The 26,164-nt window shown below is 47.1% G+C and overlaps 1 pseudogene across 1 annotated transcript in view; it reads left to right on the plus strand.

Annotated features, from left to right (window-relative positions):
• Positions 1–25,789, plus strand: part of LOC147091882 (uncharacterized) — a 45,550-nt pseudogene extending 19,761 nt beyond the window's left edge. The window contains exon 3 of the transcript XR_015075241.1: positions 24,954–25,789. The product of XR_015075241.1 is annotated as an uncharacterized LOC147091882 (transcript). The remainder of the gene's footprint in view (positions 1–24,953) is intronic.
• Positions 25,790–26,164: the final 375 nt, after the last annotated feature.

The following is a 26,164-nucleotide window of genomic DNA, read 5'->3' on the forward strand; positions in this document are numbered from 1 at the left end:
ACTACGTCTTCCTCTATATTCCCCTCTATTCATCCTTCTATAGTTACCTTGTTATCATACCATAATAGAGGAGAAAGGTATTTCTTCGGGGTAATCTTTTTTTTTTCTGACTCAACAAACATAGAGGCAGTCTTTTTATCTGGCTGTTCTCTATTTCTCTCTTGTCCGTTAAACATTCCTCAAGGCAAGTAATTCTTTCTATGTTAAATGAATCATCTGAGGGAAAGGGTCTAGTCTTATTTACAGTCCATTTGCACCAATTTGGTAGGTGATCAATGGATGATTGACCACAGTTCTTTAACATAAAGGCTGCTGGCGTGCCTTTCCCGGGTGGCTTACTGGTGCTAGCACCCATTTTAGCAGCTTAAATGGTTCACTTAAAACAATCTAAACTCCCGTGACAATCCGTGATCTGCGTTGTACGCCCCTACAGATCAGATTAATAAACTATACATACGTATCAAAATTACAGTCACATCCAATCTTCTTGGTCTTTACTTCAAATCAGTGTCACAAAGTCCTTGACCATTTGTCACTCCGAGTGCCTTTAGAGTTTCGGCGCCTACTTTATGGTCCCGGCCTTCACGTGGGGCATTTGCCCTCTTAATAACCGGCCTGAGGCTAGGCGACTGAAACTCAGCACTTCCCGACTGAATTTAGTCAACTGACTGCAGCAAGGTTTTTTTAAAAAATATTTACAACACATTAAGACATATCCTTATGCTTTAAAACTCGAGTGTTCTCAACCCTCGTGGAAGGTATTTCTAACTGGGGAAAATACTGAATCCACAATAGCTTAGTGGATCATGTAAAAGACATCACTATTTTCTCAACAATACATTCTGCCGCGGGACTCACTTCCCCGGCTTGGGTCTTTTCCAACCCCTTCTGCAGTTTTTTTTTCAGCTTAAATATTTTAGTTAAAACATACAACAATTCCGTAACACTCTATGATCTGCGTGGGACGCCTCTACAGATCAGACATGACTAAACATTAATACATATGACAATAAACAATAAACAATACACTTGTTAAACAACAACCAAAGTGTTACTAAATCCCCAACCTATGCAGCCTTACTGGACAAAGTTGATTGATAATAACAAGTAGTTAAATACTCACTCTCATAAACATTAAACATTGACACTGTGTTTCAGACAATCGCCCACTCTTCTTCCCTCTACCTTACTCCCTTTAGCCAAATTTTTTAGCAAAAAGGGCCTTCAATTTGTCCCAACTAACTTCACCCACTCTCTCTCCTTCTACCCTACTCCCTTTATGGAACCTTGCTAGTTCAATTTCCAGTAAATCGCTAGCTCCTTAGTTAATCAAATTCCTGACTTAACCTTCTCTCTCTGGTACCTTTATACAGTCCTTTTCTGCATGATCCTGTTCGCGGGGCATCAGCGCCTCATGGCTGATCCTCTGTTCCATTTCTGAAAGGGAAGCAGTCACAACGGCAGTTTAACCTCCGAACCTTGTGAGTCAATTACCCGATGGCAGTACTGTCCAATGGAATAAACAGACTATGCGCAGCTATGCTTCTGGCAGGAAAAGTCCCAAAAATGTGGCAAAACACCACCTTCGGCCGATGGGATTTTTCCTAACCGAGCAACGTACTCGGCGTCTGTTAACTCACCAATTGGTACAGCAAGCCATCTCGGTGGAACCTCCAAATTGTAGAAGTGCCTTTTTTCTTAGCTCTGGGTAATGACTCAATACACTCTTGGATTCGTCAGACGGACAGGCCTTTTATTTCTCTTGCAAGGGGAATCAGCAGCTCTACTCAAGGGGTGAGGCTACTATTCCAATGATACAGCATAAGCGTTCCATATTTATACAGTGTAACAAACAAGTTTGATTGACATTCCTTTGTTCCTCTATCAGGATACATTTTAGATGAATCATCAGGTCTTATGACATATTGACAGAAGGATTCTGGACACATAAGTCAACCGTTAATCTATAACAGGGCATGAATCGTGTAACCGGAGGTCCTCTTTAATCTTAATCATGTATTGGGAGGCTAGGTTTGCTTACAGTCGCAAGTTATCAGGTCACTGGGTAAATCAAACGGAACCCATTGTTTCACTTCTACATTCTTATTAGGTGGGCAGACATCTGTTCTTGGCTGTAATCCAGGTTCATGCAATAGCTCTAGTTACACATCGACTCTTTACCTGTGTCAAGTCTGAAAACTTTTACCCAGCAAGCACTTGAAATTAACCCCTTATATCATGTAGATTTCCTCACACACCACCTCACACTGATCTGCAGTGAAATTCATTAACACACCACCTCACACTGATCTATAGTGAAATTCATTAAAACACCACCTCACACTGATCTACAATGAAATTCATTAAAACACCGCCTCACACTGATCTATAGTGAAATTCATTAACACACCACCTCACACTGATCTATAGTGAAATTCATTAACACACCACCTCACACTGATCTGCAGTGAAATTCATTAACACACCACCTCACACTGATCTATAGTGAAATTCATTAACACACCACCTCACACTGATCTATAGTGAAATTCATTAACACACCACCTCACACTGATCTGCAGTGAAATTCATTAACACACCACCTCACACTGATCTATAGTGAAATTCATTAACACACCACCTCACACTGATCTATCGTGAAATTCATTTGCCAATTACACCCCCATGCTGAAATTTATTAATGGCTTCTTGCATTTTGTCTTCCTCAGTATTAACTCTACCTTTTTTGGTGTTATCGACAATCTTTGAAATTGTTCTTCTGATTCCCGAGTCCAAATCGTTTATGAACAACAGCGATCCCAACACTGATCCCTGTGGAACACCACTTCCAACCTTTTGCCAGTCTGAGTAGCTACTCCCAACCCCTACTCTCTGTTTTCTGTTTTGTAACCAGCTTGCGATCCATAAACAGTTTGTAAGATCGACAAGATGACCAAGGTCAGGCTGTGTGGAGTGAAAGGTCAGGCAGCAGAATGGATGGAAAGCTGGCTAGAAAACAGAAATCAGAGGGTTGGAGTTAAAGGAAGTTTGTTGCGATCTTTCCGGAGGCTCTTGTTCGGGGCCTGAGGCCCACCCCGGGTGTGTGTGAAGCGGATAATGTTGAGTGTTTTAATAATGGGGCCTGAGGCCCACCCCGGGTGTGTGCAGCCCGTGTCCCCCCGGGGTTCATCTTTTCTTTAATCAAACATATTTATTTAAATATGGTGGTACTTGTTACAACTCATCAATTACATAATAAATCCATTGCATTCATTAGCCGCAATAAAACAAAGCCTTAAAAACAGCTTTAGGGTTAACAGTATAAATGCAGTGGTAAATTTTACAGATAAACCAATAATATTAACAGTACAGGTACCCATAGTGAAAAACAATTTTATGCCAGTCCTATTGGCAATCTAGTAACTCTTCGTTTTTGCTTGGTATTACCTGTTGTCCTTTTTTTTTACATTCAAGTACAACAGTACTTATATAACTCATCAATTACATAGTAAATCCGTTACATTCATTGACCACAATAAAAAGGATAAAGCCTCAAAAATCAGCTTGATGGTCAATAATATAAATACAATAATACATTTTTACAGGTACATCAATAATATTTACAGTACAAACTGCCACTATTTAATAAACCAAGAAAAGAAAGTCCTACTGGCATCGCTCAATCATTCGGTCATTCATTCCTCCGTTCGTTCGTTTGCTCAAGCGTAAATTCCATTGTGCAGGTCTGCGTGCATGCGTGTCATTTGTCTACCTGTGCGCAGGCGTGCATTCGTTCATCCATCCAGACAGGCCTCACGCTCACCCAATAGGATGCCCACTTTCATCCTGGGGAGCGAGGACCCCTCATTCGGTTGAACGTAAGTTCCATTGTGTGTGCGTACGTGCGTATTATTTGTGTCCGCATGCATGCGTTCACTTGAGCCTTCGTTTGTTCGATTAAGGAAGGCTTTAACACTAAATAACACCACGATATACAAAGTCCCATAACCATATCAGAAATCAATTAAAACTTCAAGTAAACTACTTTTAACCAGAACCCGAAACTTCTTCAACAAAACAAGTAAATATCAGTTCTACGCCAGTCCTATTGGCACTCTAATAACTCCTCGTTTTCACTTGATGTTATTTAACCATATAATATCATGATCCTTGTCCACAATCTTCAATTTTTCAACAGAAAAGAAGCCGACCACTTTCTCAAATCCCGTAAAAGAAGAAAACGACTACTCAAATTCCCTTCTTCTTGCTGTTATCACTCACAGGACCCAGCCATCAAGACATTCATTATTCCTTGCCGATATTACTTTGTTTTGCCTTTTATCTTCCTTTTATTTTCCTTTTTCACTTTTATTCCGTTCTCTTTTCCCATCTTATGGCCGCTCAAGCTCCATACTACAGATGGAAACAGTCTGTCTTTCCTCCACCAAAATGGTGACACAAACCCGATCCCATCACCGAAATAAAGCCTCACAGCTGCCACCAAACGGAGCACAGGCGGGGCCGCTGGAACTCATTCAGGCCGGAGACCGTTCTTCAACTTTGGAAACCGTGCAGCATGCTCACCCACAGCATCTCCCGACTCCGCTTCTGTCAACCAGCCGTTCTGCCCTTGGTCCCCCGCCTGGGGTCCTCCGGGCTGGGCCTCCTGACTGGGGTCCTCCGTGCTGGGCCTCCCGCCTAGGACACTCTCCTCTGGGTCTTCCACCCTGAGCCCCCCGCCTGGGGTCCTCCGTGCTGGGCCTCCCGCCTAGGACACTCTCCTCTGGGTCTTCCACCCTGAGCCCCCCGCCTGGGGTCCTCCGTGCTGGGCCTCCCGCCTAGGACACTCTCCTCTGGGTCTTCAACCCTGGGCTTTCTGCACTGAGCCCTCTGCACTGGCATTCTCCGCAAGCAGCCAGGGTTTGGAGCAGCCTGTTCACACAGCATGGAGCAGAGCTGAGCTGAGAATCTCGCAGCCTCCCCCGGGGTTCATTAACCCGCTCCCTGAGCTCAGGGTGTGGAGCAGCCCGTTCATACAGCACCGAGCAGAGCTGAGCTGAGAATCTCGCAGCCTCCCCCGGGGTTCATTAACCTGCTCCCTGAGCTCGGGGTGTGGAGCAGCCCATTCACACTGCACCGAGCAGAGCTGAGCTGAGAATCTCGCAGCCTCCCCCGGGGTTCATTAACCTGCTCCCTGAGCTCGGGGTGTGGAGCAGCCCGTTCACACAGCACCAAGCAGAGCTGAGCTGAGAATCTCGCAGCCTCCCCCGGGGTCCATTAACCCGCTCCCTGAGCTCGGGGTGTGGAGCAGCCCGTTCACACAGCACCGAGCAGAGCTGAGCTGAGAATCTCGCAGCCTACCCCGGGGTTCATTAACCCACTCCCTGAGCTCGGCGTGTGGAGCAGCCCGTTAACACAGCACCGAGCAGAGCTGAGCTGAGAATCTCGCAGCCTCCCCCGGGGCCCATTAACCCGCTCCCTGAGCTCGGGGTGTGGAGCAGCCCATTCACACAGCACCGAGCAGAGCTAAGCTGAGAATCTCGCAGCCTCCCCCGGGGTCCATTAACCCGCTCCCTGAGCTCGGGGTGTGGAGCAGCCCATTCACACAGCACCAAGCAGAGCTGAGCTGAGAATCTCGCAGCCTCCCCTGGGGTCCGTTAACCCGCTCCCTGAGCTCGGGGTGTGGAGCAGCCCATTCACACAGCACCGAGCAGAGCTGAGCTGCTGAGAATCTCGCAGCCTCCCCCGGGGTCCATTCACCCACTCCCTGAGCTCGGGGTGTGGAGCAGACCGTTCACACTGCACCGAGCTGAGCTGAGAATCTCGCAGCCTCCCCTGGGGTCCGTTAACCCGCTCCCTGAGCTCGGGGTGTGGAGCAGCCCATTCACACAGCACCGAGCAGAGCTGAGCTGCTGAGAATCTCGCAGCCTCCCCCGGGGTCCATTCACCCACTCCCTGAGCTCGGGGTGTGGAGCAGACCGTTCACACTGCACCGAGCTGAGCTGAGAATCTCGCAGCCTCCCCCAGGGTCCATTAACCCGCTCCCTGAGCTCTCTCACCTGATGTGTCAGCGGCTCAGCTCACACTGCCCGGGTGATTGACGGGAGCTCCGGACCAATAGGAAGAGAGGGGCGGGGCTGGAGGACCAAGTGGGCGGCAGGTCCTGCAACCAATTGGAGTGTGTGAGGGGCGGGGCTTGAGGCACCCAGTGGGCGGGGCTCAGCCCAGAGCTCCCTCATTGGCTGAAACTCTGCATCATTTTCAAAGCTGATTTCTCTCAAACTCCAGGAGAAAACTGGCCCTTTCTGTTGTGGCTTTAAACAGATGAAACCCTGTGGTGTGGAGCAAACATTGCAACATTTGGTAGTGAAACGGATTCATTCAGGACAGACAGCAGGGATTATTTCAGGAAATAACACAGTGTAGTGAGGGAGGAAATGCAGTGGATGTTGTGTTGATGGATTGTCAAAAGGTGTTTGATAAGGTGCCGGACAGGAGGCTTGTTGATCTAATTAAGGATTGCGGTATTAAAGGGAGGGGGCAGCGTGGATAGGAAGTTGACTCCATTCTTCATCTCCCAGCCTCACCGTACAACCTCGCCATTTCTCTGTCTTTCATTATTTTACATGGGCCCAGTAATTCCTGTCACAACGCGTGAGTACGGACAGGGTACTCACGCGTGTGCCAGGAGGAATTGCCGGTTTTCAGCATGCACAGCGCATGCGCTGAAAACCGGCATTTCCTGTCCTCTGACCCAAGGGGTTAAGAGGCTGAACGCATGCGCGGTATTGGGCAGCGCGTGCGACTTGGATTTCCTGTATTTTTACAGGTTTGCGCATGTGTAAAGGGCTCCGGTTTTTACGCATTGAAAAACCACACGTAATTACTTAGTTTTACAGGTAAGTGGTCTTTTAGTGCAATTTAGAATTTTTTTTCCACAGGTTTATTATTTTTAAAGAATCTACAGTAAGGTAAGTTTAGTTTTAGACCCTATTTTTAAAAAATTTATTTTTTTCAAAAATTTGATTAATTGTTTAAAATAGTTTTTTAAAGTTATTCATAGTTAATTTAATTATTGGGGCTGCAGTTAGAATATTGTGTCAGGTTCTGGGGCATCTTACTCGAAGAAGGATGTCAAGGCCGTGGAGAGGGTGCAGAGAGATTCACTGAGAGGATACCAGGGAAGAGAGGCTTTAGTTATCAGGAGAGATTCGAGAAACTGGGCTCCCAGAAGAGATCTTACACTCCCTATCGCTGTGATGCTATGAAAACAACTTACAACACACAGGGAGGGCCCTTGGTCTTGCCATCTCACTCCATCTTTGTCTCCTTCTAACCACCAATGATATGGATTCTCTACACTCACTCCTTCATTCTCACTCAAACTCCACTTGTCTCCCTCATTGCAGGAAAAGATCACTCACAATAAGAGGGAAAGAGTGAGGACAGGAGGAAGGCCACCCTCAGTAGCCCAGCTCACCCCCTCGGAGGAGCCGGCCCTGGAGATCGTGGGAGTGGAGGAGGATGCGCAAGTGGGGGACGGACAGACGGGTGTATCAGAGCAAGCTGGTGACAGAATAGTTTATCATCTCTCTCATTGACATTGCATGAGTCACTGATAATGATTCTGATGCTCTAACAGATTGACTTTTGATCATCTGCAATATTCAATGTGCATGTAACCTTGGCATCACATCCCTGACTCTTTCCTTTACTCCCCCACAGGACCATCGAAAGCCCCCGTCCCCACTATCCAGGAGGAACAGCCTGAGCCTCCAAACACCTCAGAGGAAGCTGCAACCTCTGAGGGTGCAGCGTCAGCAGAATTCAGCACACCCAGCACCAGCGCAGACACTCACACTTTGGTGGTACCTTCGTGAGATAGTGCAGTGTTGTCACCTGGCGTATCACAGCGCACAAGTGAGCATCAGCAGATGGTGGAGACAGGGACAGCTGTGGAGATTCCTAGTCAGAGGGCGCAGGACTCTGCCAGCTCGGCTCAGCAGCATGTCGACCCTCTGCCTCCGGGTCCATCCAGAAGAAGAGTGGTGCTGGAACTCCAGGAACAGGTGCAGGAGTCCCTGGCAGGTTTTGTCTCCAGGGTCACTGCGAGAGTGGAGTGAATGGAGGAGTCCTTCGCTAACATGAGCAGAGCCTTTGTGGAGGCGTTGGCGCATGAATGCATCACCACAGAAAGGATGGCAACCTCCGCGGAAAGGATGGCTACCTCCATGGTAAGGCTGGCTACGGTAGAGGAGAGGATGGCTACGTCCATGGAGGAGCTTAGTCGCCAGGGTATGGAAAACATGGTATTTGTTCAGAATAGACTGATACCTCTTGAGGAGCGATGGTCAGCTCTAAGGTGCTGTCAAGCTACTTGCTAGCTCTGAAGTGGGGCTGACCCATGAGAGGGATGTTGGTGGCATACAACAAGGAAGTGGGTGTTCCACTCCAAGGGCTCACACGACCATGCCACTGCAGAGACCTCGGTCAGAGCCCCACCAGAGTCCCCACCCAACTGAAATTGGCATCTCAACACCTGCACAGTCGCAGGAGCAGCAGACTGTTGCCGAGCCCTCACAGGTTCGCAACCCCAGAGGGTGCCCGTCAAAGGTGTCGAGACAGGAGCAGCAAAAAAGTGAGCAAGGGGCCTCAACATCCACTGAAGCCACAGGGGAAGCAACACGTAGGAGCACGCGTAAAAGGAAGATAATGCACAAGTAGTCACAAGGGTAGTCACTTAGGTGAAATATTGGCCCAGAAATTCGGGGCCCAGCGCGTGAGTACGCATGGAGTACTCACACGTGGACCCGATGGAAGTGCCGGTTTCTTGCATGCACAGCGCATGCGCGGGAAACCGGCACTTCTGATCCTCTGAACGAAGGGGTTCAGAGGTGGAACGCGTGCTCAGGTGAGGCTGCGCGTGCGCTTTGAACTTAGATTTTTTTTACAGGTTTTCATGCGAGGGTAAGCCTGTAGGATTTACACATTTAAAAAGCAGGCGTAAAGCCTGCTTTTTACAAGGTAAGTGGTCAATTAATTAAAATTAAAACATTTTTTCCACAGGTTTATTATTTTTAAATACTTTAAAGTAAGGTAAGTTTATTTTTAGCCATGTTTTTTTATAAAATTATTATTTTCAAAAATTTAAATTATTGTTTGAAATAGTTATTTAATGTAATTTGTAGTTTATTTAAAAAGTGTGATTTAAAAAAAAAAATTATTTGAAGGTTAAGTACTGTTTTGGGCCCTCAGCATTCATACGTTTTGACAGGTCTTTCTGTCAATCTTATGAATGGGCTTCTCCCTCCTCCGATTGGCTGCCCATGGCTCACGTGATCCCAGGGGACGCATCGCACTAACTGCGCCCCTGGAACACGCAAGCACAGCGCGCCGGCCTCTGGGCCAGGATTCGGAGAGGAAATCCACGCAGGCCCAGAGCTCAACTGCCGGCGCGCTAGGTAAGTGTAGGTCGGGGGCTTGCACCCGCGGGAAGCCCCCGACCCGAATTTCTGGGCCGTTATGTTTAATGTTAAAAAGCCATCAGTTGGTTATTGTCATTAAAATTTCTGATGTCAACTGTTGCAGTTGTGGCGTGTGTAATATCGCTAGTGGGACTTCCACATTGAGGGCTTAGGATGACTTGCAATTGTCAGTATGGTGGTCAGAGTGGTAGGAACTGCAGGTTCTTGGCCATTGTCGATGCTCTGGTAAGAAGCTGCGAGGCAAAAGTGCTTGATTGGCTAGGTTAAGCAAATCTGGCCAAGATGAGTGCGTGCCTTGCATCCCGGCCAGCAATGTGCTCGCATGCTGCTGCCGCTGGTTGATGCGCCTCTGCAAGCTGGTCGTTGTCACTCTCCACCTCCTCCTCATCTGAGGAGGCTATGTGATGAGCCACTTGTTCCTCAGGCATCTGCAAGCCACGATGCTGTGCCATGTTGTGAAGTGCACAGCAAACCACGACGAATCTGGAAACATAGAAACATAGAAGATAGGAGCAGGAGTAGGCCATTCGGCCCCTCGAGCCTGCTCTGCCATTCAATGCGATCATGGCTGATCATCCAAATTCAGTACCCGGTCCCTGCTTTCTCCCCATATCCCTTGATCCCTTTAGCCTTAAGAAATATATCCAACTCCTTCTTGAATATATTTAATGAATTGGTCTCAACTGTCTTCTGTGGTAGAGAATTCCATAGGTTCACCACTCTCTGGGTGAAGAAATTCCTCCTCATCTCAGTCCTAAATGGCTTACCCCTTATCTTCAGACTGTGACCCCTGGTCCTGGACTCCCCCGACCATCGGGAACATCCTTCCTGCATCTAGTGTCTAGTCCTGTTAGAATATTATAAGTTTCAATGAGATCCCCTCTCATTCTTCTAAACTCTAGTGAATATGAGCCTGATCGACCCAATCTCTCTTCATACGTCATTCCTGCCGTCCCAGGTATCAGTCTGGTGAATCTTCGCTGCACTCCCTCCATGGCAAGAACATCCTTCCTCAGATAAGGCGAACAAAACTGCACACAATACTCAAAGTGTGGTTTCACCAAGGCCCTGTACAACTGCAGCACGACATCATTGCTCCTGTACTCGAATCCTCTCGCTATGAAGGCCAACATACCATTTGCTTTCTTAACCGTCTGCTGCACCTGCATGCTTACCTTCAACGACTGGTGCACAAGGACACCCAGGTCTCGTTGCACTTCCCCTTTTCCCAATCTATTGCCATTCAGATAATAATCTGCCTTCCTGTTTTTGCCACCAAAGTGGATAACCTCGCATTTATCCACATTATACTGTATCTGCCATGCATCTGCCCAATCGCCCAACCTGTCCAAATCATCCTGGAGTTTCTCGGCATCCTCCTCACAGCACACACGCCCACCTAGCTTTGTGTGTGTGTGGGGGAGGAGGGGGGGCGGTGCGAGTCCATGGAGGAATTTGAAAACAAGGATGAGATTTTTAAAATCGAGGCGTTGCTTAACCGGGAGCCTCTGTAGGTCAGCGAGCACAAGGGGTAATGTTTGAACGGGACTTGGTGCACGTGCGGACACAGGCAGCAGAGATTTGGATGACCTCAAGTTTACGTAGGGTGGAATGTGGGAGGCTGGCCAGGAGTGCGTTGGAATAGTCAAGTCTAGAGGTAACAAAGGCATGGATGAGGGTTTCAGCAGCAGATGAGCTGAGGCAGAGGCGGGGTTGGGTGATGTACTGGCGGCGGAAATAGACGGTCTTAGTGCTGGCGTGGATATGTGGTCGGAAGCTCATCTGAGGGGGGTGGGGGTCCAAATATGACACCACGGTTGCGAACAGTCTGGCTCAGCCAGCTGCCCAGGGAGAGGGAGGGAGTCGGTGACGTGGGGACGCAGTTAGTGCCGGGGACCGGTCTTCCCAACATTCAGCAGGATCAATGTCGGGCAAGCAGTCTGCAATTTAACAGGGCAACTTATGGTACCAAAAATACATTTTTCAACAGAAAATGCTGGAAATACTCAGCTGGCCAGGCAGGATCCGTGGAGAGAGAAACAGAGTTAACATTTCAGGTCTGGGACCCTTCATCAAGTATTTCCAGCATTTTCTGTTGTTATTTCAGATTCCGCAGTATTTTCCTATTGTAATATATTTTTGAAGCTGCAGCCACGTGCCTGAAACCAGCTGCAACACCATGAGCGTTTCTGATTGGCCAGTTGGCACCCCTTGTTCCTAACTCACAATAGATACTTATGCGCTGGTTCACCAATAGGAATCCTTCACTTTCTGATTCCTCATTTGCATACGGCTAGCTATTAAATAGCGCATCCGGGAGACTTTCTCCATCACAAACCCTCACGTCCATTCACCAGGCCTGAAGCGGTGTCCAGGGGCATCGCCCCGAAAAAGGGGCCGAAGAAAGCAGCCACCAAGAAGTGGGCCAAAGGCGAGAAGAAGCGCAGGAAGACCAGGAAGCAGAGTTACAGCATCTACATCTACAAGGTGCTGAAGCAGGTCCACCCCGACCCGACACCGGCATCTCATTTACAAGCGAGTCGCTGAAAAGCTAAAGTGAACTTAAATCTGTCAATTCAGGAACCAGTAATTTTAAAGGATCAATTTGCCATAATTCACAATTTAATAATGAATTATTCAGTCTCACATGCCATTTTAATGATTATTCAGTCCCACAGACGCTATAATTTTAATTAAAATGATTATTCAATCCCACAGATGACAATCTTTAGCAGTAATGATTATTATTTAGTCTCACAAATGCCATAGTTTTAATTATGATTCAGTCCTAGATACCATAATTTTAACGATTATTATTCAATCCCACAGATGCAATGATTTTAATAACTGGTTAATATTCAGTCCCACAGAGGGCCATCACTTTAACAATAACGAGTCTGATTCAGAGACGAGCTCTTATTCTATAAGTCGCCTTCTTCGTTGGTGTCCGAGGTTGGAGCGGATTGAAAAACGCGCCAATCAGAGGCAGAGATTTGCCGGGTTTCAGCCAATCAGAAGGCGCGGCTGGGCGGGGCCTGCGGCTGCTATAAAAGCGGCTGCTATAAAAGCCGGAGCGGGGAGGAGCAGTTGGAGAACAGAGTTAGAGAGGAGTCCGCTCCCCCGGGGGAAGGACAGCCGCCGCCCGCCCGGGGAGAAGGGACAGCAGTCGGCCGGCACCTTGGGCAACAAGGGCTCGCCGGTGGGCGGGGCTATGACCTCACCCGCGCGCGGAGGTGGCGGCGGCCTTTTAACAGTGGGCGGGGCCCCGAGGCGTTGCGGGCTGCGATTGGTGAGCGCGGCTGTCAATCTACGAGTCGCAGCCAATAGAAGAGACGGACTCAGTGAGGGACTTTAAGCGCGGGCTGTGTGGCCGCAGTGCGCATGCTCGGTGCTGCTTGCAGTCCCCGGATGAGACTCCGGTTTGAGGGAGGAGATAAAATGGCGGCGGGACTGAGGAGCGGCGGATGGTGCGGTGAGTGTGGATCAGAGAATCTCCGGCATTTACAGCAGCGCCGGCTTCTCTCAGGCAATCTTTGGGAAGTAGTAGTAGTAGTAGTAGTAGTAGTGGTGGTGATTCCACGTTATCCACCCTGTTAGTAACATCATCAAAAAACTAAAAGTTGTCAAACATGATTTCCCTCTCCGGGTAGCTCACCTCCGGAAAGCACAAAGTTTCCTGTATATGAATTACGTTCAGTTCTTCACCCTCATTAGACCCTTGGTTCCCCACCATTTTTGGTCTGCTTTTTGTGTCTTCTACTGTGAACAGATACAAAATATTTGTTTAACGTTTCTGCCATTTCCTTATTCCCCATAATAATTTCTCCTGTCTCAGCCTCTAAGGGACCAATGTTTACTTTTGCTACTCTCTTCCTTCCTACATACTTGTAGAAAATCTTACAATCTGCTTTTAGATTTCTTGCTCGTTTTCTGTCATTGCATTTTTTCCCTTTTAGCAATTTTTGGTCAATCTTTGCTGGTTTCTGAAACTCTCAATCCTCAGGCTTACTATTATTCTTTGCAACATTATAAGCTTCTGTCAATCTAATGCTATCCTTACCTTCTTTAGTTAGCCATGGTTGGATCACTTCCCGTGGAGTTTGTTTCTCAATGGAATGTATTTTAGTTGAGAATTATGAAATATTTCTTTAAATGCTAGCCACTGCTTATCAACCGCCATACCTTTTAATCTATTTTTCCAATCTACCTCCGTCAACTCTCCCCTCATACCTAATGTAATTGGCTTTATTTAAGTTTAAGACACTAGTTTCGGACTTAGGCAAGTCATCCTCAAAATTAATGTGAAGTTCTAACATATTATGATCACTCTGCCCCAGTGGATCGTTTACTATGAGATTGCTAATTAACCCTGTCTTATTACACAATACAAGTTCTAACATTGTTGGTTCCATGACATTTTGTTCCAGGAAACTGTCCCGAATGGATTCCATGAACCCATCCCGCAGACTCTTGCTCCACAGCCCTGTAGGTTACGGCTCTTCAAGTGTACACCCAAGTACTTTTTAAATGTGCTGAGGGTCTCTGCCTCTACCGTCCTTTCAGACAGTGAGTTCCAGACCCCCACCACCCTCTGGGTGAAAAAAATTACATCTGCTCTGCACCCTCTAGTGGATGGACAGGGGAGAAAGGTCTTTACTAGCTGAGGCATAGAATATAAGAGCTGGGAGGTAATGCGTGAACTGTATAGCTAGGCCGCAGCTAGAATACTGCGTGCAGTTCTGGTCAACACATTACAGGAAGGCTGTGATTGCATTACAGAGGGTGCAGAGGAGACTTACGGGGATTTTGCCTGGGCTAGGGAATTTTTGCTATGTGGAAAGATTGGATAGGCTGGGGTTGTTTTCTTTGGAACAGAGAATGCCAAGGGGAGACTTGATTGAGGTGTATCCAATTATTAGGGGCCTAGATACAGTGGATAGGAAAGACCTATTTCCCTTAGCAGAAGGGTCAATAATCAGGGGGGCATAGATTTAAAGCAGATGGTCAAAGGATTAGAGGGGTTTTGAGGTGAGTTTTTTACACCCAGAGGGTGGTGGAGGTCTGGAACTCACTGCCTGAAAGGGTGGTGGAGGCAGAGAACCTCATCACGTTTAAAAACTGCTTGGATATGCACTTGAAGTGCCGTAAGCTACCAGGCTACGGACCAAGTGCTGGAAAGTGGGATTAGAGTGGACAGATCTTTGTCAGCCGGCTCAGACAAGATGGGCCGAATGGCGGCCTTCTGTGCAGTAAATTTCTATGATTGTGTAACCCGGGGAGGATGGGCCCAGTGTGATCAGACAGTCTGTAACCCGGGGAGGATGGGCCCAGTGTGATCAGACAGTGTGTAACCCGGGGAGGATGGGCCCAGTGAGATCAGACAGTGTGTAACCCGGGGAGGATGGGCCCAGTGAGATCAGACAGCGTGTAACCCGGGGAGGATGGGCCCAGTGAGATCAGACAGTGTGTAACCCGGGGAGGATGGGCCCAGTGAGATCAGACTATGTTACCTGGGAAAGATGGCCCCAGCTTCGGTTTGCCTAAAGCACAGGGAAATTGTACATTTCTATCCAGAACTTTGGTGATTTGCTGGAAGCCCAGGCAGGCATGGCGTGGATCTGAGAAAAGGGACAACATCAGACAAAAGCACTCGGACGCAAACTTATTTTTATTAAGCTGAAGAAAGTCTACATTACATTACTTCAAACTATTCATGTTGTTATTTTCAGTCCTGCCATAATTAGATCTCCCAGTGAAAGACTGAGTGATTGACAAAGGTCCACAGCTGAGAGTAAACAGGGATTGTAGACTGAGGAACGACAGCAGGTGAACCAACACAGGATTGTGAGAGAACCAACCGGAGAGAACTCTTCCGATTCAAAGAGCTTCCAGAGATCGACTGGGGGAGAAAGGTCAGAGAGAGTCCCATTGACTCAGATACACACTGGTCCTGGAGATGGACTGGGGAGAAAGGTCAGAGAGACTCCCATTGACTCAGATACACACTGGTTCCTCCCTCCCTTCCATTTCCTGATTTACAGCTATTTCTGGGATGTTACTTGTATCCTCTATGGTGAAGACCAATACAAAACACCTGTACAATTCAACTGCCATCTCCTTATTTTCCATTATTAATTCCCTGACTTTTTATCGAACCAACACTCACTTTGTTAAATCTTTTCTTTATTAAATATCTATAGAAACTTACTATCTGTTTTTATATTTCTAGCTAGCTTTCTCTCGGACTCTAATTTTTCTCCTTATTAATCTTTTAGTCACTCTTTGCTGTTTTTTATATTCTGTCCTATCTTCTGACCTGCCAGCCATCTTTGTGCAATTATATGCTTTTTCTTTAAGTTGGATACTATCGTTAATTTTTTTAGTTAACCATGGATGGTGGGTCCTCCCCTTGGAATTTTTCTTTCTCGTTGGAATGTATATATTCTGTGTATTCTGAAATATCCCCTTAAATGTCTGCCACTGCATCTCTATTGACCTATCCCTTAACCTAATTTGCCAGTTCACTTTAACTAGCTCTGCTTTCATGCCCTCGTAATTGCCCTTATTTAATTTTAAAATACTAGTCTTGGACCCACTCTTCTCTCCCTCAAACTGAAGGTAAAATTCAATCATATTATGATCGCTGCTACCTAGGGGCACCTTCACGATGAGGTCTTTAATTAATCCTATCTCATTGCACAATACCAGGTCTAGTATAGCCTGCTCTTTGGTTGGCTCCAGAATGTGCTGTTGTAAGAAACTATCCTGAAAACATTCTATGAACTCCTCATTTAGGCTACCTTTGCCGATCTGATTTTTCCGGTCTCTATGTAGATTAAATCCCCCATGATTATAGCCATACCTTTCTGACAAGCTCCTATTAGTTCTTCCTTCATACTCCATCCTACCGTGTGGTTACTGTTAGGGGGCCTGTACACCACTCTCACAAGTGACTTCTTGCCTTTATCATTTCTCATCTCTACCCAAACCGCTTCTACATCCTGGTTTCCTGAACTTAGGTCATCCCTCTCTATTGTGCTAATACCATCATTAATTAACAGAGCCACCCCTCCACCTTTTCCTAGCTTTCTGTCCTTCCTAAATGTCACGTACTCTTCAATATTCAGGTCTCAATCTATGTCATCCTGCAGCCATGTTTCTGTAATGGCTATCAGTGCAAATAGGAATAAATATGATCTATCAGTTCATCTGTTTTGTTTTGAATGCTACGTGCATTCAGATGCAGAGCCTTTAGTTTTGTCCTTATTATTTTTGTAACCTCTAGCATTAACTGTTGATTTACTCTTAGATTTGTACTCTCTATCCCTTCCTGTCACGGTCTGTTTATCATTTCCCATATTAATACCTTTCTCTATTGCCTTGTCTCTGCTCTTTGATTTACCACATCTTCCCAAATTTGATCCCTTGCCCCCACTATTTAGTTTAAAACCCTCTCTACCGGCCTAGTTATATGACTCGCCAGAACACTGGTCCCAGCACGGTTCAAGTGAAGACCGTCCCAACGATACAGATCCCACTTTCCCCAGTGTGGTGCCAGTGCCCCAGGAATCGAAACCCATTTCTCCCACACCAGTCTTTGAGCCACGCATTCATCTCTCTAATTTGATTTACCCTATGCCAATTTGCTCGTGGCTCAGGTAATAATGCAGACATTATTACCCTTGAGGTTCTGCTTTTTAATTTAGCCCCTAGCTGCTCACAGTCTCTCAGCAGAACCGCTTTCCTAGTTCTAACTGTCATTGGTACCTACATGGACCACGACCATTGGCTCCTCCCCCTCCCACTGCAAGTTCCTCTCCAGCCCAGAGCAGATATCCTGAGCCCTGGCACCGGGCAGGCAACACAGCCATCTGGACTCTAGCTCTTGGCCGCAGAGAACTGTATCTATCGCCCTGACTATGCTATCCCTTATTACCACTATATTCCTATTAACTCCCCCCGCTTGAATCGCTTCCTGTACCTCGGTGCCACGGTCAGTTTGCTCATCCACCCTGCAGCCACCGCTTTCATCCATACAGGCCGCAAGAACCTCAAACCTGTTGGACAATTGCAAAGGCTGAGGCTCCCATACCTGCCTCACTTTTACTTTAATTTGAATGAATTAAAGGGTAAGGCATGGCAGGAGAGCTCTGTGCCGTGGTATGCTCCTCCTGCACTATGTGGGAAATCAGGGACACTTCCTGTGTCCCTGACGACCATGTGTGCAGAAGGTGTATCCAGCTGCAGCTACTGACAGACCGCATTGTGGCGCTGGAGCTGCGAGTGGATACATACTGGAGCATTCGCGATGCTGAGGACGTCGTGGATAGCACGTTTAGGGAGTTGGTCACACCGCAGGTAAAGGCTGCACAGGCAGGGAGAGAATGGGTGACCACCAGCCAGAGTAGTAGGCGCAGGCAGGTAGTGCGGGGGTCCCCTGTGACCATCCCCCTCTCAAACAGATATACCACTTAGGATATTGTTGGGGAGGATGGCTTATCAGGGGAAGGCAGCAGCAGCCAACTTCCTGGCACCGTGGGTGGTTCTGCTGCACAGGACGGGAGGAAGAAGAGTGGGAGAGCTATAGTAATAAGGTATTCTATTGTAAGGGGAATAGATAGGCGTTTCTGCGGCCGCAAATGTGACTCCAGGATGGTATGTTGTCTTCCTGGTGCAAGGGTCAAGGATGTCTCGGAGCGGCTGCAGAACATTTTGGAAGGGGAGGGTGAACAGCCAATTGTCGTGGTGCATATAGGTACCAACGATATAGGTAAAAAAACGGGATGAGGTCCTAAAAGCTGAATATAGGGAGTTAGGTAAATTAATAAAATAGGACCTCCAAGGTAGTAATCTCAGGATTGCTACCAGTGCCACGTGCTAGTCAGAGTAGAAATAGAAGGATATTTCAGATGAATACGTGGCTACAGGAATGGTGCAAGGGGGAGGGATTCAAAATCCTGGGATATTGGAGCCGGTTCTGGGGGAGGTGGGACCAGTACGAACCGGGCGGTTTGCACCTGGGCAGGACTGGGACTGATGTCCTGGGGAGTGTTTGCTAGTGCTCTGGGGGAGGGTTTAAACTAAAATGGCAGGGGGTTGGGGACCTGAGCAGGGAGACAGAGGAAAGGGAAACCAGGGTAGAAGCAAAAGACAGGAAGGAGAAAAACAAAGGTGGCGGTCAGAGAAATCATGGGTTTAAATCAAACAGCCACAGTAAATAATAATTCTAAAAGGTGTAAAAGTGTTAAAAAAACAAGCCTGATGGCCTTGTGTCTTAATGCGAAGAGCATTCGTAATAAGGTGGATGAATTAGTTGCGCAAATAGAGGTGAACGTATGAGATGATTGGGATTACGGAACCATGGCTCCAGGGTGGCCAAGGCTGGGAACTCAACATCAATATTCAGGAAAGATAGGCAAAAAGGAAAAGGAGGTGGGGTAGCATTGCTTTTTAAAGAGATTAACAATTGAAAGAAAGGATATTAGCTCTGATGATGTGGAATCTGTATCGGTAGAGCTGAGAAATACCATGGGGCAGAAAACGTTAGTGGGAGTGTTATACAGACCTCCAAACAGTAATGTGGAGGTTGGGGATGGCATTAAATGGGAAATTAGACGCGTGCAATAAGGGCACAGCAGTTATCATGGGTGACTTTAATCTACATATAGATTGGGCTAACCAAATTAGTAACCATATTATGGAGGAGGAATTCCTGGAGTGTATACGGGATGGTTTCCTGGATCAATATGTCGAGGAACCAACAAGAGATCAGGCCATCTTAGACTGGGTATTATGTAATGAGAAAGGGTTAATTAGCAATCTTGTCGTACGAGGCCCCTTGGGTCAGAGCGATCATAATATGATAGAATTCTTCATTAAGGTGGGGAGTGAAGTAGTTGACTCGGAGACTAGGGTCCTGAATTTAAATAAAGGAAACTACGATGGTATGAGGCGCGAGTTGGGTAGGATTGATTGGGGAATGTTACTCAAAGGGTTGATGGTGAATAGGCAATGGCAAACATTCAAAGATGGCATGGATGAACTACAGAATTTGTTCATCCCTGTTTGGCATAATAATAAAACAAAAAAGGTGACTCAACTGTGGCTAACAAGGGAAATTAGGGATAGTATAAGATCCAACGAGAGGACATATAAATTGGCCAGTAAAAGTAATAAACCTGAGGATTGGGAGCAATTTAGGATTCAGCAAAGGAGGACAAAGGGATTAATTAAGAGGGGGGGAAAATAGAGTATGAGAGTAAGCTTTCAGGGAACATAAAAACTAACTGGAGATATGTGAAGATAAAAGGATTGGTGAAGTCAGCATAGGTCCCTTGCAGTCAGAATCAGGGGAATTTATAATGGGGAACAAAGAAAAGGCAGACCAATTAAATACATACTTTGGCTCTGTCTTCACAAAGGAGGACACAAATAACCTCCCAGAGATGTCGGGGAACATAGGGGCTAATGAGATGGAGGAACTGAAAGAAATCAGTATTTGTCGGGAAATGGTGTTAGGGGAAATTGATGGGATTGAAGGCCGATAAATCCCCAGGGCCTGATAATCTACATCCTGGGGTACTTAAGGAAGTGGCCCTAGAAATAGTAAATGCATTGCTGGTCATCTTCCAACATTTGATAGACTCTGGAACCATACCCATGGATTGGAGGGTAGCTCATGTTAGCCCACTATTCAAAAAAGGTGGTAGAGAGAAAATGGGGAATTACAGACCGGTAAGCCTGACATCGGTAGTGGGGAAAAATGCTAAGAGTCCATTACAAAAGATGTAATAGCAGAGCACTTGGAAAACAGTGACAGGATCGGACAAAGTCTACATGGATTTACAAAAGGTAAATCATGTTTAACTAATCTACTGGAATTTGTTGAGGATGTAACTGGTAGAATAGATAAGGGAGAACCAGTGGATGTGGTGTATTTGGACTTTCAGAAGGCTTTCGATGAGGTACTGTATAAGAGATTAGCGTGTAAAGTTAAGGCACATGGGATTGGGGGCAAGGTACTGACTTGGATAGAGAACTGGTTGGCAGACAGGAAGCAAAGAGTTGGAATAAACGGGTCTATTTCCGAGTGGCAGGCAGTGACTAGTGGGGTACCGCAGGGATCGGTCCTAGGACCCCAGCTATTCACAATATATATAAATGATCTAGACGAGGGAACTAGATGTAACATCTCCAAGTTTGCAGACGACACAAAGCAGGGTGGGCGTGTGTGAGGAGGATGCCGAAAAACTCCAGTATGATTTGGACAGGTTGGGTGATTAGGCAGAAGCATGGCAGATGCAGTATAATGTGGATAAATGCGAGGTTATCCACTTTGGTGGCAAAAACAGGGAGGCAGATTATTATCTGAACGGCAGTAGATTGGGGGAAGGGGAAGTGCAACGAGACCTGGGTGTCCTTGTGCACCAGTCGCTGAAGGTAAGCATGCAGGTGCAGCAGGCGGTTAAGAAGGCAAATGGTATGTTGGCCTTCATAGCGAGAGGGTTTGAGTACAGGAACAAGGATGTCTTGCTGCAGTTCTACAGGGCCTTGGTGAGATCACACCTTGAGTATTGTGTGCAGTTTTGGTCGCCTTATCTGAGGAAGGATGTTCTTGCCATGGAGGGAGTACAGCGAAGATTCACCAGACTGATACCTGGGATGGCAGGAATGACGTATGAGGAGAGATTGGGTCGATTGGGCTTCTACTCGCTGGAGTTTAGAAGAATGAGAGGGGATCTCGTTGAAACTTATAAAATTGCAACAGGACTAGATGCAGGAAGGATGTTCCCGATGGTCGGGGAGTCCAGAACCAGGGCTCAGTGTAAGGATAAGGGGTAAGCCATTTAGGCCAGAGATGAGGAGGAATTTCTTCACCCAGAGAGTGGTGAACCTGTGGAATTCCCTACCACAGAAAGCAGTGGAGGCCAATTCATTAAATATGTTGAAGAAGGAGTTAGTTATATTTCCTAAGGCTAAAGGGATCAAGGGATATGGTGAGAAGGCAGGGACAGGGTACTTTAATTTGGATGATCAGCCATGATCTCATTGAATGGCGGAGCAGGCTTGAGGGGCCGAATGGCCTACTCCTGCTCCTATCTTCTATGTTTCTATGTAATTCCCTTTTGAAAGCCGTGTTCTTGTAAATCTTATCTGCAATTTCTCTAAGGCCTTCACATCCTTCCTAAAGTGCGGGGCCCAGAATTGGACACAATAGTCCAGTTGAGGCCGAACCAGTGTTTTATAAAGGTTCATCATAATTTCCTTGCTTTTGGACTCTATGCCTCTATTTATTAAGCCCAGGATCCCGTATGCTTTTTTAACCGCTTTCATAACCTGCCCTGCCACCTTCAACGATTTGTGCACACATACCCCCAGGTTTCTCTCTTCATGCACACACTTTAGAATTGTACCCTTTAGTTTATATTGCCTCAATTGGTTCTTCCTACCAAAATGTATCACTTCGCACTTTTCTGTGTTAAATTTCATCTCCCACGTGTCCGCCCATTCCACCAGCCTGTCTATGTCTTCTTGAAGTCTATCACTATCCTCCTCACTGGTCACTTTACTTCCAAGTTTTGTGTCATCTGCAAATTTTGAAATTGTGCCCTGTACACCCAAGTCTAAGTCATTAATATATATCAAGTAAAGCAGTGGTCTTAGTACCGACCCCTGGGGAACACCACTGTGTACCTTCCTCCAGTCCGAAAAACAACCGTTCACCACTACTCTCTGTTTTCTGTCACTTTGCCAATTTCGTATCCATGCTGCCACTGTCCCTTTTATTCCATGGGCTTCAACTTTGCTGGCAAGCCTATTATGTGGCACTTGTCGAATGCCTTTTGGAAATCCATGTACACCACATTAACCGCATTGCCCTCATCAACCCTCTCTGTTACTTCATCAAAAACTCAATCAGAATCAGAGTGGCTGGGCCTGGCGGACGTGCGGCCAGGGCCCCGGCACCAGGAAACCCAGGGTGCAGCGCCTCTCCCATCCGAGCCGCCGCGTCCCGGTTTCTTCAGCTGGTTCCACTGAGTCCGACTCGGGACAAAGGACAGGAGCCAGGCTCCCAGAATGGCCCGCAGCCCCGGGGAGCATGCGCACTCTCAGCAGGGAAATCAGCGCGTTGCATAGAGCGGTTTCTGGGGCGCGGGGAATTGTGGGTGCTGCGGCCGCCATTAGTCAGCGGCTGTGGGGAAGAGTTTTATTGCAGGCTGATGGAAGGTTGGTCCCTGGCCGCCTGTGTAGGTCATTTTGTTGCTTCATTGTTGAGGATGTAACTAGTAAAATAGATAAGGGAGAACCAGTGGATGTTGTGTATTTGGACTTTCAGAAGGCTTTCGATAAGGTCCCGCATAAGAGATTAGTGTGTAAAGTTAAGGCACCTGGGATTGGGGGAAAGGTATTGGCTTGGATAGAGAACTGGTTGGCAGACAGAAAGCAAAGAGTTGGAATAAACGGGTCTTTTTCCGAGTGGCAGGCAGTGACTAGTGGGGTACCGCAGGGATCGGTCCTTGGAACCCAGCTATTCACAATATATATTAAATGATCTAGACAAGGGAACTAGATGTAATATCTCCAAATTTGCAGATGACACACAGCTGCGTGGGCGTGTGTGCTGTGAGGAGGATGCCGAGAAACTACAGGATGATTTGGACAGGTTGGGTGATTGGGCAGAAGCATGGCAGATGCAATATAACGTGGATATCCACTTTTGTGGCAAAAACAAGAAGGCAGATTATTATCTGAATGGCAATAGATTGGGAGAAGGGGAAGTGCAACGAGACCTGGGTGTCCTTGTGCACCAGTCGCTGAAGCTAAGCATGTAGGTGCAGCAGGCAGTTAAGAAGGCAAATGGTATGTTGGCCTTTGGAGCGAGAGGGTTTGAGTACAGGAACAAGGATGTCTTGCTGCAGTTGTACATGGCCTTGGTGAGACCACACCTTGAGTATTGTGTGCAGTTTATGTCACCTTATCTGAGGAAGGATGTTCTTGCCGTGGAAGGAGTTCAACGAAGATTCACCAGGCTGATGCATCATTCCTGCCATCCCAGGTATGAGGAGAGATTGGGACGATTGGGCTTGTATTCGCTGGAGTTTAGAAGAATGAGAGGGGATCTCATTGAAACTTATAAAATTCTGACAGGACTGGACAGACTAGATGGAGGAAGGATGTTCCCGATGGTCGGGGAATCCAGAACCAGGGGTAACAGTCTAAGGATAAGGGGTAAGCCATTTCGGACAGAAATTAGGAGGAATTTCTTCACCCAGAGAGTGGTGAACCTGTGGAATTCTCTACCACAGAAGGCAGTAGAGGCCAATACATGAAATATATTCAAGAAGGAGTTCGATATATTTCGTGAAGCTAAAGGGATCAAGGGGTATGGGGAGAAAGCAGGGACCGGGTACTGAATTTGGATGATCAGCCATGATCGCATTGAATGGCGGAGCAGGCTCGAGAAGCCGAATGGCCTACTCCTGCTCCTATCTTCTATGCTTGTATGTTTCAGGTGGAGATGGAGGAGAAGTTGCTTGGTTTAACCCCCAGTACTTCTGAGCCCAGGAGGACCCAACAATTTCCAATGTGAGACTGTCAAGGGAGGTGGATTCTAGGGGAGATTAGGTTGTTAAACAGACACTGTCCGTACAATGTAAAAGAGTATTGTTTTAGGAACAAGTATTTCTGTACAGGCTTTTAATCCAGTTTACATCTACAGATTTGTTTTAATTCATTCTTTGGATGTGGGCGTAGCTCGCAAGAGCAGCAAATATTGCCAATCCCCAGTTTCCTGTTGAGAAGTGGGTGGTGAGTCGCCTTCTTGAACTACTGCAGTCCGTGTGGTGAAGGTATTCCCACAATGTTGTTCGGTAAGGAGTTCCAGGATTATGACCCGGCAACGATGAATATATCTGAGTCAGGATGATGTGTGACTTGGAGGGGAACTTGGAGGTGATGGTGCTCCCATACAACAGCTGCCCTTGTCCTTCTAGATGGTGGAGGTTGCGGGTTTTGGAGGTTCTGTCAAAGTTCTGGTCGAGTTGCAGGTGTATAAAGTTGCTTTCCTTCGCCCCCTCCCACCTCTCTCTCTCTCTCTCTCTCTCTCCTCCAATAGAGGCCAGAGTCTTGTGTAGGCCCAGACGAGGTGGTGGATTCCCTTCCCTGAAGGACATCAGTGAACCAGTTGGGTTTTTATGACAATCCGGCAGCTTTCATGGTCACTTTTTTCCAGCGCCGGCCCCACAATTGACCAGATTCATTGAGCAAAATTTCACAACCTGCCTTTGTTTTCTTGTGGGTTCTCTCTCACGCTCCCTGTTTTATATTAATTTTACAGAGTATTAGAAGGGGAGGATTTACAGACAGGAAACTCAAACAAACATCACGTCAAGATCTGACAGTCACTCGACTCATCGGATCTGAATATCATCGGCCTCTGAACATGGAAGCAAAAAGCACCGTTCACAGCGGGGAAAAACCGTACACGTGTTCTGTGTGTGGACGAGGCTTCAGCCAACTCTTTGGCCTATCGAGACACAAGCGCATTCACACCGGGGAGAGGCCGTTCACCTGCTCTGAATGTGGGAAGGGATTCAGTCATTCAGCTAACCTTCAGACACACCAGCGCATTCATACCGGGGAGAGGCCGTTCACCTGCTCTGAGTGTGGGAAGGGATTCACTAATTCATCCAACCTGTTGATACACCAGCGAGTTCACACTGGGGAGAGACCGTTCACCTGCTCCGTGTGTGGGAAGGGATTCACTCGTTCATCCACCCTGCTGACACACCAGCACACTCACACTGGGGAGAGGCCGTTCACCTGCTCCGTCTGAGGGAAGGGATTCACTAATTCATCCCACCTGCTGACACACCAGCGAGTTCACACTGATGAGAGACCTTTTAAATGCTCGAACTGTGGGAAGTGCTTTAAAAGTTCTGGGGCACTGACGGCCCATCAAAGTGTTCACACTGACGAGAGACCGTTCAGGTGCTCTCACTGCGGGACTGGGTTCAGGCGATCATCTGAGCTCACTATACACCAGCGAATTCACACTGGGGAGAGGCCGTTCACCTGCTCTGAGTGTGGGAAGAGATTCACTCAGTCATCCAACTTGCTGAAACACCAGCGAGTTCACAAGTGACTGCAGGGGTTGGATTCTGTTGTTGCTGCTGTTAATCACATCCAGGACTGAACCATGTTCATTCTGACAGTTGGGGTTTGTTTCTGCTGATGTTAATAACCCCTATAACTGGGCTGCAGTTTAATATTCTGGCTAGATGTCAAATAAACCAGCTTTGTTTTAAATACATTGTTGTAGATTTTTGTCTTTCCCACCTGAGTGTTTAGCATCACCTGGCTGGAGCTCAAAGGACAATCGGGGGGAGGATCGTATGGTGGGAACAGAACTCCAGCCTGGACACAGTCCTTCAGGGCCACAGTGAGAGGGGCAAACGGCACTTTGGTCTTTCTTGTCTCTCTTCACTGACAGCAAAGTCCCCGTGCAGGTTAATCTCGAGGCGTGTGAAAAACGTGTCCCAGCCGCTCTCTGCCATGGTTCAGAGCTCCTAGGCATGGAACCGGAGGCTCCTTTAGGAATGTACCCCAGTGCTTTTTTTTAATGGCCTTATTAACCTGTGTCGCTACTTTTAGTGATTTGTGTATCTGTGTCCCTGGAT

This window comes from Somniosus microcephalus, unplaced genomic scaffold, assembly GCF_052327205.1.
Source record: "Somniosus microcephalus isolate GS21.2 unplaced genomic scaffold, FLI_Smic_1.0 unresolved_chr3, whole genome shotgun sequence".
Lineage (NCBI taxonomy): Eukaryota > Metazoa > Chordata > Chondrichthyes > Squaliformes > Somniosidae > Somniosus > Somniosus microcephalus.